The sequence below is a fragment of the Amblyomma mixtum genome, chromosome 3 (genome assembly GCF_055824585.1).
Source record: "Amblyomma mixtum isolate Tamu chromosome 3, ASM5582458v1, whole genome shotgun sequence".
Taxonomy (NCBI): Eukaryota; Metazoa; Arthropoda; class Arachnida; order Ixodida; family Ixodidae; genus Amblyomma; species Amblyomma mixtum.
The window spans coordinates 241,447,014-241,456,969 of record NC_143014.1 but is presented as its reverse complement, the minus strand read 5'-3'; the positions used below and the strand labels follow the sequence as shown (position 1 = coordinate 241,456,969).

At 46.1% G+C, this 9,956-nt stretch overlaps 1 long non-coding RNA gene across 2 annotated transcripts; it reads right to left on the bottom strand.

Moving 5' to 3' along the window:
* Window positions 1-460: 460 nt before the first annotated feature.
* On the bottom strand, window positions 461-9,904 carry LOC149354175 (uncharacterized). Of its 2 annotated transcripts, none has more exons than XR_016291208.1 (4): window positions 9,814-9,904; window positions 9,630-9,687; window positions 9,063-9,215; window positions 461-641 (listed from the first exon to the last, which is right to left on the bottom strand). It is a non-coding gene; the product is annotated as an uncharacterized LOC149354175 (long non-coding RNA). The 2 variants fall into 2 exon arrangements; XR_016291209.1 differs by having other exon boundaries at window positions 9,784-9,893.
* Between the last annotated feature and the right edge of the window lie 52 nt (window positions 9,905-9,956).

Below are 9,956 nucleotides of genomic sequence, written 5' to 3'. Positions count from 1 at the left end.
GCACCCAGATTACAATATTCAGCAAGAGCTTTCCTAGCACAGTCAGTGCTGAATGAGGTGGTGGTATAGGCAGAAGCATCTCACATCAAGGAATGGCGCAATCAGAAAAGATGCTACCTACCTGTAAAAGAAAGTTGAAACTGGCCCCTCCTATGCATCGAAAGTACACGTGCAGCACCCACAAACATTCATTACCTGACCTACATTTTCACGGGGCTTCAGTACCCTTCTAGCAGTAGTCTCAGAGCAGCTTGTCAGTGAGATTTATTTTCCTCATTAACTTTGTGCAATTTTCTGCTGCAGGGGCATAAACAGAAAGGCAATATGCGGCTCTGCAGAGGAAACAATGTGGAGGCTGGGTACGGTCTCAACCGACTGTTTTGTAACATGATTTTTCTATAGGGCCAACCAAGTTGTTAGTAATCTATTCATATGCTTAATTAATCACCGACAAGGCACGTTGGTAGGAATACTTTATTTGGCACAGCAGTTCTGGCAGCAATGGGTATATTGTCATTCTGCTTGTAGGCCAAGGTGCAGACTTGTGAGCATGTTCTTGAGCCAGTAGCCTGGAACGATGAATAGGTGCCTTGGACCAGAGAATGCTGCGTCATGCAAGGTCGGTTGCTGCAGTCCCTCCCCTAGTGTCAGCCATATGCAGGGTTGGATGCCATGAAAAGAGAAAACAAAAGTGGGCAAGCTCAGAAAAGTAAAATGCAACTAATAAACCACCAGGAGAAACCCACAAACAAATGCACACACAAAAAAAATGGAATGCATGCAAGAGAGAAAAAGATAAGAACATCTCCCAATTGTGTTCAGGAAAGTAAAAACAGTGCTAAATTCTACACAAACCACACAGAGAGACGGACAAGACGGGCGCTGCAGTCTGTGTGGTTTGTGTAGAATTTAGCGCTGTTTTTACTTTCGTGAACACAATGTCACACCAACTAGCCCAGGAAAAGGTACTGTTAAACATCGCCCAACAGACTATCGCAGCAGCCTACGCACTCCTGTAGTGGCCTTGTGCATGGACATTTGAAAGACCTTAAAAAAAAAAAAAAAGGATAAAAGAAACATAGTTGAAGATGTGCTGGAAGAACCACACACAAAAAGAAGTGTGCACAGAGCTCAAGAGAGAATGAAAATAGTCAAGACAAACAACGGAAGGTTTTCACTGGGTCAGACCAGTACTAATTAAGAGAATGAAATTATCAGGTTTCAAGTCTTGGCAGTTAAGCTTGGCCAACCCACAACACGCCGCATTTCCTTTTGCAGCTTCCGACGCTGGCACACAGGAGGTCAAAAGCTCCATATACTAAACCCAAAATCTTAAAATGGGGGACAACAAATTTTTGGTTGGCGTCTTTGTTTTTTGGTTGACCCCAGGGCACATATACATGACACATGCTGCACGATTCATATATGCACTATAAATAATTTATTACCGTGCTACTTATACTGAGCGGTTTCGCTTTCTGAGTGCCGGGGTGTATTATGACATCACTCCCAAGAGCATCAACCCTGGTCACGCGGGCTCCAAAAGTAGAAAAGGGACTGCTGCGTCGTCTGCTCTCGTACACATGCTGTGCATAGCAGGGCTTTTCGAATTGCCGGCCGGTCCTATGACATGCTTAGCAAAGCCAAGCGGGTGAGGGGCAATGTCGAGTTCTGAAACCAAGCAGCTCACTTGGGACGATCTCAGTCCGAATACGTGATTTCAGCATTGTATTATTTAGCTTTGGAACACTCTGGTTTGGTTTGGTTTATGCGGTTTAACGTCCCAAAGCGACTAAGGCTATGAGAGACGCCGTAGTGGAGGGCTCCGGAAATTTCGACCACCTGGGGTTCTTTAACGCGCACTGACATCGCACATTACACGGGCCTCGAATTTCTCCTCCAAAGAAATTCAGCCGCCGCGGCCGGGATCGAACCCGCGTCTTTTGGGTCAGCAGCCGAGCACCATAGCCACTGAGCCACCGCGGCGGCCGCTTTGGAACACTCTGCCCATTCCAAAAGGATAAAAGGGTGCAACAATTTCTGGGAGTCTTTTTGGTGATCTTGCGAGTATATTGCGCATTCACAAGCAGATAAAATTTGTTTTGTACAATGCACTTTTAAAATAAATATTTGCTTTCCTTGCGCTTTGCTGTGTATAAAATTACAGCTAGTTCTCAGCAATGCTCCTGTTCCCGTTGCAGCTTGGATAAGCCCTTGTGATCTAGATGCCCACTGAAAGCAGCATCTGCTTGCATTGGATGAAATGCACCCAGTGCAGTGCATTGCTGCTATCCACATTGCACATAAAATAAGAATCTAATCCCACTCAAACAAATATCTTTCCGCATGGTTTACATAGTCGAGTTTCCTTGCGGTGTGCACAGAATAACAAAAATCTGCGGACAAAAAGACTAAAATGTAGCCGTTAAATGCATTCCTGAGTTAAATATGCTATCTAGGCGAGCTGAAGCATTCAACAAAGAAAATTAAAACTGGGTGTCCAGCAAGCTACTCATTTTGAATTCCCGACGGCCGAAGCGAGAAACATAGTGGCGATAATAATGGACAGTATACATGATCAATTCACAGAAAAAAATTAATGAAGCTTGTGGGGATACACATGAATCCCCTGCCCCATTGTAACGGCCGCGCGTAATTATCACGCGATGCTATGCGCGCGCCGTTCGGGAGGTTTTGCGAGGGAGGGCACTCTCGCCACCCCCGCTTCCTTTCGCTCCCCGCCGCGGAGACTTTCCCTCTTTCCCCTCTTACAACGGAGAGACCTCCTCTCCACAGCCCGGGAGGAGACGCGTTTCTTCCGAGGCTGGCTTGTCTTCTGGCGGGAGCCGTGCACACGCACGGATCGGAGATCTGCCACGGAGACCGCTGCCCTTATCGCCCGGCCACCGTGTGTGACTTGACCGCCGCGGGCCGTGAGCGAGGAACCACGCGAGGTGAGCGGAACCTACTTCCCCCACATTTTTGCGTGCGTTCTGCCCTTTGTGTTTTCCACCCCCGTACGCGAGCGGAACATCCTCGCTCGTTACGGCGGTTGTATTGTTGCTGCTGCACTGTATTGCTCGGGAGCAATAAACGCTTCTCCGAGTAGCATACTCGTGTTTGTCCCCTCTGGCCCGAACCCGCCGTGGTTGCGACCTACCGCACCGCGGGTTGGGGGTCACAGCTCTGACTGCTAGGGCTGGCACGCTGGTGCTAGAGAGCGACAACTGCTTCTAGCCCTTTGAGCGTTACTACAAGAAGAGACCCCCATAAGCTGCAAAAGCTGCATTGAAAAGAGATTTGCTTCCCCTGTTTGAGAAAGCTCCTTTTACGAAGTCCATCTCTTTATTATAGGTGGCTACCCTTTTCTTCATTCTTCCCAGCATTTGATGTTCTCTACCAAGTGCGTGGCAACATCAATTTTTTTCATTTTGAAGCAGATAACAGCAATAAAATTCACAGCAAATGCAACTGAATATTCTAGAGTAGTTCAGATATCAATACAGATAGTTACAATTACAATAAAAACATGTTTCCTCAAAATGCAGCAATGAAACGGAATATTCTACACCAATATTTTACCTCTCATAATTTATCACATCCTAATGCTTACTAAGCATCTCAGTGAATGAGAGGAAATCATGTAGAAGGGTAAAATTTGCCCAAAGCATAACTGTGTGCAGGGAAAAACCTGACAGCTTGAATTTGTAAGGTGGCAAGTGGAGATGCTCTTGTCACAGTTCACACTGAAAAGGCGCATGACGTGATGTGGCACACTGCTGAGAAACAAAAGATTCCACGAAAAATCAATGAACAGCAGCTTAAGCTACAACGCGAGTGAGAGCTTTAACACGACTGCGTCTTCCACGCTGCCTCGTGACACCTAGAGACAGGTCCAACCGTGAAATGCTGTCCCAGATGCATCATTCTTGACGGGACATGGCCCGCTGAACTCTTGCGTATGGGTTTAACCACACTGGAATCCCTAGCCATAACGGGCCCACAGATGCTGGCACATTTCAATTCGGAATCTCTGCAGCAATTTCGGCAACTGTTTTCCTTCTCACCAGACGAAAAATGCCTCAGTGATCTGGGCTCTTAGATTTGGAAGTTGCTTAAAATTATGCTCACAAGTTCCTGCTCTCTTTTAATGGTTCATAAGAGTGGTGGCCATATGTGCTTTTACAGAAGAAACAAAGAGCACCACTTTGAGAAAATGCTGGAAAATTATCTAAACGAAACACTCCGCATGCTTTCAGGGGATTCATAAACTTCTCATTGTACTGCCAGAGATTATTTCAGGCTTTCAAAGGTTGGTTTTTAAATCAGTGAAAAGTACTGCCGTTTCCTGCCTTTCCAATGAAGGCACCCTGTGCTCACACTGGCATCCCTTTCGACAGCAGCAATGCCATGGGACAAGCACCAAGAGATTTCCATAAAAAATATCAGCTTCCTATGACCTTATCACAGCTCGAACTGCAGAGAAACTAGCCTCTATTTGCTTGTTTCTGCAATGGCCCACAAGATTGATGAGGCCTGAGAGCAAGATTTTCAGATTGATTTTGATGCCACGCTAGGGTGGCGTGGCTCCTTGCATGAGTACACTGAAAGTGCATGAACTCTGCACATTGCTACGACTACGGCTTATTCCACAGAAAATACTTTTGAATGCAGCTATGTCTATCCATATGCACCAGCCCAAATTAACTGTCGAGTCCGGGAACCTGTACAGAATGAACCAGTATATACAATGCTCACATCATGGACGACAAGAAAAAGGCACCCAAAACAGACAGGCTGCCATGCCTCATAAATGTTAGAAGCAAAAATATGCCACGCCAATGTGAACAGACCGTGTGCTGGGCACTCACAGTACCGTTGAAACTTGCGGCAGACCACTGCGTTAATTTCAGTCAGTCCTTTTTTCCAACTTGGCCACTTTCTTGATCGTATTCCTCCCAATTCACTCATTTTTACAGGTAAAGAAAATTCCCCTGATGGTTCAAGGTTGCTACACACCATGTAAAGCCATCACAGCCCTTCAGAGAAATATAGTAGAACCTTGCTATTCTGTTCTTGGTTCGTGTAATCTGCCGTATAACAAACCCAAAAATTATGCAAGTTACACTATATTTCTTCACAATATAAATCCTGGATAACTTTCTGAAACGATTCCCCGGTGTACATGTCCATAATTTCGTCGAATTCTGACGGCATGGTGCATTCATTGACTAAGAGGAAATGCCAGCCAAGCTAGTCATCATTTTTCGATACTTTGCCCAAATGCACCTGAGCACTGCGGAGAAGGCTATGAAAAAAAGCAAGGAGACAAAGCATCCTAAGAGCAGCGGCGGCTCCTCCACACTACACAAATGCAATGGGACAAAGTATCTGAAAATGCAAAGGAATAGTTGATGGACTGGATGTGCCATGAAGCTCCAGCCCCATGAAAAACGAAAATATAGAAAGAACTTGTAAGCGCTAGAAAAAGAGCTTTCCAAAATTTGTGCCAGCACACACACACACACAACTTTTAATGAAGTGAAAGTGCCAATAAATGCCAGGGATTAGGAAATGGCGCAAAACCTGGACATGGAGACAATCACGTGCAGACAAGCAATCAAATTTTTCGAAGCTCCTAATTCAAGCTTCTTGCATAAAACAGCACTTGCAACATCCAAGAAAAAAATAATAAAAGGAGACAAAAAAAAGGGGGGGGGGGGGGAGGGGGGGAAGGTGGCAAAAAAATTTGCTGACACCATCACGTCAGGATTTAGCATTAATTGAAAAGCAGAGTGCAATCACCTTGAAATCAGTGGGTGGCCAAGCGGCTGCCTAGGGAATTTCTCAGTGCCCTTAAGTCCTTACGCAAACGATACACACCACCCAGCTTGCCATATGTGACAATGCCCATGGGAAAAATGAATATTACACACCACACAGCATGTGCAGAGGAGGGAATGGCCACGAGCATTTTGGAGCAGTCTTTGTCGCAAGCCAAAATTCCATAGGAGCAGTTTTCCAGTTTTGTAGCCAGTGACCAATACTGAGAGAAGGTAAAGATACGTATATGCCAAAGTTTAAAAAACTACTGGCTGCACAGTTTTTTTAAAATGCATATTATTTAAAAGGAAAGTTCATGAGTGCTTTAATGCATACGCCACACTGACATAATAAGACATGTTGCTGACATGCCTAGCCTACTTGCAGCTGCTTGACGCATCTGGAAAGAGACAACTCTTCCCTCCCGTTGTAAGGAAAGGGGGGTGCCAGCCTGTCCCCACCACACCCGAGGCTCGTCACTAACCTGTTCGCAGGTGCTGGTGTACGAGCAGCCACGACCCTAGCCATGCAGATGTGCCACTGCTATAGCTACTGCTTATCGCTGTCACATGACTTGGCCTTTCTGCAGCAGATTTCAGTTTTCCTCCATGCGCCGCACCTATCATTGCTGCGTTGCCGGCTGATCTGCGCCACTGTGCAGCTGTGGTCCAGCCCCTTCTCATTGCGTTCTCATATTACCAACGCTGTCATGGATAGCGTGCTTCCCAAATTAAATAAGCTGCAGTGTGTCACATCAGGGCGAAGCTCTCAGTATTGACAGCCACGCTGCCTGTGAAGGGCTCTTTGCAGATGTTCTGCAGCAGGATGGCAGTGTCATCATCATCATCAGCCTGACTACGCCCACTGCAGGGCAAAGGCCTCTCCCATGTCTCTCCAATTAACCCTGTCCTTTGCCAGCTGTGGCCGTATCCCGGCAAACTGCTTAATCTTATCCGCCCATGTACCTTTCTGCCGCCCCCTGCTATGCTTGCCTTCTTTAAGGACCCTTAAGGACCAGCGGTTATTTTGCCTTAGGATTACATACCCTGCTCAAGCCACATTCGAGGCTGAACGGTAGCTATGCAGTTAAAAGGTTTCGTGTGCACATTTTAAAAAATTGATCAGGAATCATTTTTTATCAGGTAAGTGGATATATTCAGGCCGCTTTCAGTTTGGGCATATTGCCGCTTTGCACATAGTTTTTCTGCAGTGCTACGAGGTACACCTTAATGAGGTTTCACTGTACTTATGACTAGTAAGGTTGCTGAATTTGATGCGTTTCAATGTGAAATCTGAACTGACTGATACACCTCCTGCAGTGAGGCCCATGACCCAAGTGTAAAAGTGAAGTTCTGATCTACTGCTATGCGATGCATTCAGAACAGGTGCTGCCCTCGATGGCCTCACAGATAACTTTGACAACAATGTCAACACAGAGATCAAAGTTTGCTCTCCACCATTGGTGCCATGTTTGCTGCTGGTCTAATGTCATTTTCCACAGTGGCCCACTCACAACTCACCTCAATCCTGACCGCGGTGCCAAACCAGCAAACAACCTATAAGTGGTACTGTGCGGATGGATCTTATGGCCATGCCACTGCTCTAATTACATCACACCAATTTCTCTCACTCCCATGGCGACATTCCGAGCAAAGGTGGGGGAAGGAGGAAGTTGGAGCACCACAAAAGCCAAATGTACAACAGGGACACAATGCAGTGGCCTCGCTCAAAGCTCTTGCCCAGAGCTCAAACAGCACAGGCATGTCTGGCTGAGCTTACAACTTTTGTCACACCCAAGTTGACAGCTCACCAGCCACATATACCGCAACAATCACACACGCCAACAGTGCAAGATCTGGCGATATGATGTTAAGCCATCTGTGCTTTAACCAACCCGAAATTCTTACCACTCAGTCCAGTAGATGACTTCGGTTCTCTCCGGCGATACACCCAGCCATTACTGTTTACAGCTATGGTAAATTATCATTTCAACCTCTCAGATTCCCTCATCAAGAGGCATGAGGGCAATTGATTACTGTTTGGTTCTTCGGACCAAGAGGCATTAAGGAATAACTACAATTTCTGGGTAAACACTCCCTGAAGGGGCCACAGAAAATCCTCCACCAAAGCTGCAAATTATACTGTCTGAACAGAAACTACTTTTTGTTGTTTATTTATCAGTTTATCTGTACCTCAACGGCCCAAAGGCAGCATTACATAAGGGGTGGGCTGACATGTAACCTCCTGCCACAGAATTTTTCACAAAAAGCAAACTGAAGAGCTAAACTGCCCATCCACATCTTTGAGGCTTTTTTTCCTCTCATAATTCCTGCTGCACTGGAAGCCCTATGTTGGTGATTGAACCTGAACGCCACACACCCATAGGTGTGCAGCATAGCACCACGTAAGATCATGACAATGCCGCATTTGAGGTCAAGAGGTGCAAGTACACAAAACAGTAGGAACGAAACGAAAACACTAATGCTGTGTGAGTCATCCCTGTGCTCTATCTTTTGGCTGCCTCAAAAAGTGAAACTACAACAAATATCGACTTTTAACTTGTGGGGGGAAAAAAAGAGACAAACAACGCCTCGTCCTTGTCTTTCCATGTGTTCTTCAAATATGGGAACTACTCCCTCGTTCAGCTACCAGTCCTACCTACATTCGCCTATGGCTTCTCGCCTCTGCTTGTCTCTAGGGGCACAAACGTTCCCGGTTTCACAGCAGGAGGCCCACTTTCAAAATTATAATTTGCTAGATCCGTAACAGCAGAGTTTCTTTGTTCACTATACGGGCAGGCTTTGTTCACCTGGTGTCTGCAGGTGAAAGCCACATTAAGAGTTAATGTTCCCACATTTTCTTTTAGTTTTTTCTTTCTACTTGACAGCCAGGGCGAAAAACTGCCACTCACCCGTGCAAAGCAAATGGCCACATAATCATCATTACCACAATGACCTGTCACACACTGCAACAGTGCCTTGTGAGCTTTATGCAACTCACAAGCTTCCAAAATATCAAAGGACATCAAGCACTTTGTCCACAATGTTCCCCTTCTTAAGGACTCTTTGCAGTATCACCTGTAATAAGCTCTTAATAAAAGAAAGCTTGCTTTTCCAGTAGCCTCATGCGCTCCATGCTAGTTAGCTACGTGGGTCCAATCACCTTCCCCGTGTAATACTGAAGCTCAGTGCAGGTGGCACAGCACTAGTTTTAAAATTCACAGGAGGTGGAGAGCTCACCTGGTGGCGCCTTAAAGCCTTTGCTGCTTCCGCATTCTATCGTCCCATTTTGTTCAGCCTCTGCGCCAGCAAGAGAACGCCAGACTCGATGCAGGAATCGGGAAGGTCCGTGCATACAAGTAAACTGCATTTCGGTTTTTCAAGTGCCGTTTTCTGAAATGGAAATAAATTTAAAAGAACATGTTTACGCGCTGCAGACACCAAAGCGTAATCGCTTATCTCGCCGCAATTAGTGCCCCTGTTTCGGAAAGCGGCTCGTATGGATAAACAGCAACACAACTGTAAAATGAACCATTAAATCAGTAATCTATACACTTTCCTATTAGCGGGGGCACAAAAAATCGGACCGCGCACAAAACTCACCGCATAAACGGTTAGTTCAACTGGACTGTTGTCAAAAGTTTCCCGCCTTTTTTTCGGGCGCAGGCTAACCATAACTGTTTTACATGACCAAAGGTTACGTTTGGCCGGGCTGACAAAAGGTACAACATACTCAGCGCATATTCTCTTCTGTCGAACTGCACTGAGCTTTTGAGCAGAACTCAGGATAAAACAGACGAGTCTCACCTTTAGGGCCTTTGTGTCCACTGCCGGGCAAGCGGGCTCAGTGCTAGTCCTGGGTGATCTGCAAACACAAAATATTCGGGCGCAAGGAAGTTCAAAATGAAATGCCGAATGCCATATAACGGGTAATCACTCAATACATACAGTACATACATACCAAAAGACAGGAAGAACAGAAATTGCTCACGGGCAACACGAGCGCGCGTAGCTCCCACCGTCCGTCCATTCTCCTACTGCAAGCAATGGCATGCTCGGCTCGGCTGTAGCTCGGCTCAAACCATAGAGTTCTATGGCTCAAACATGACAAAAACAACAAAAAAACGGCCGGAC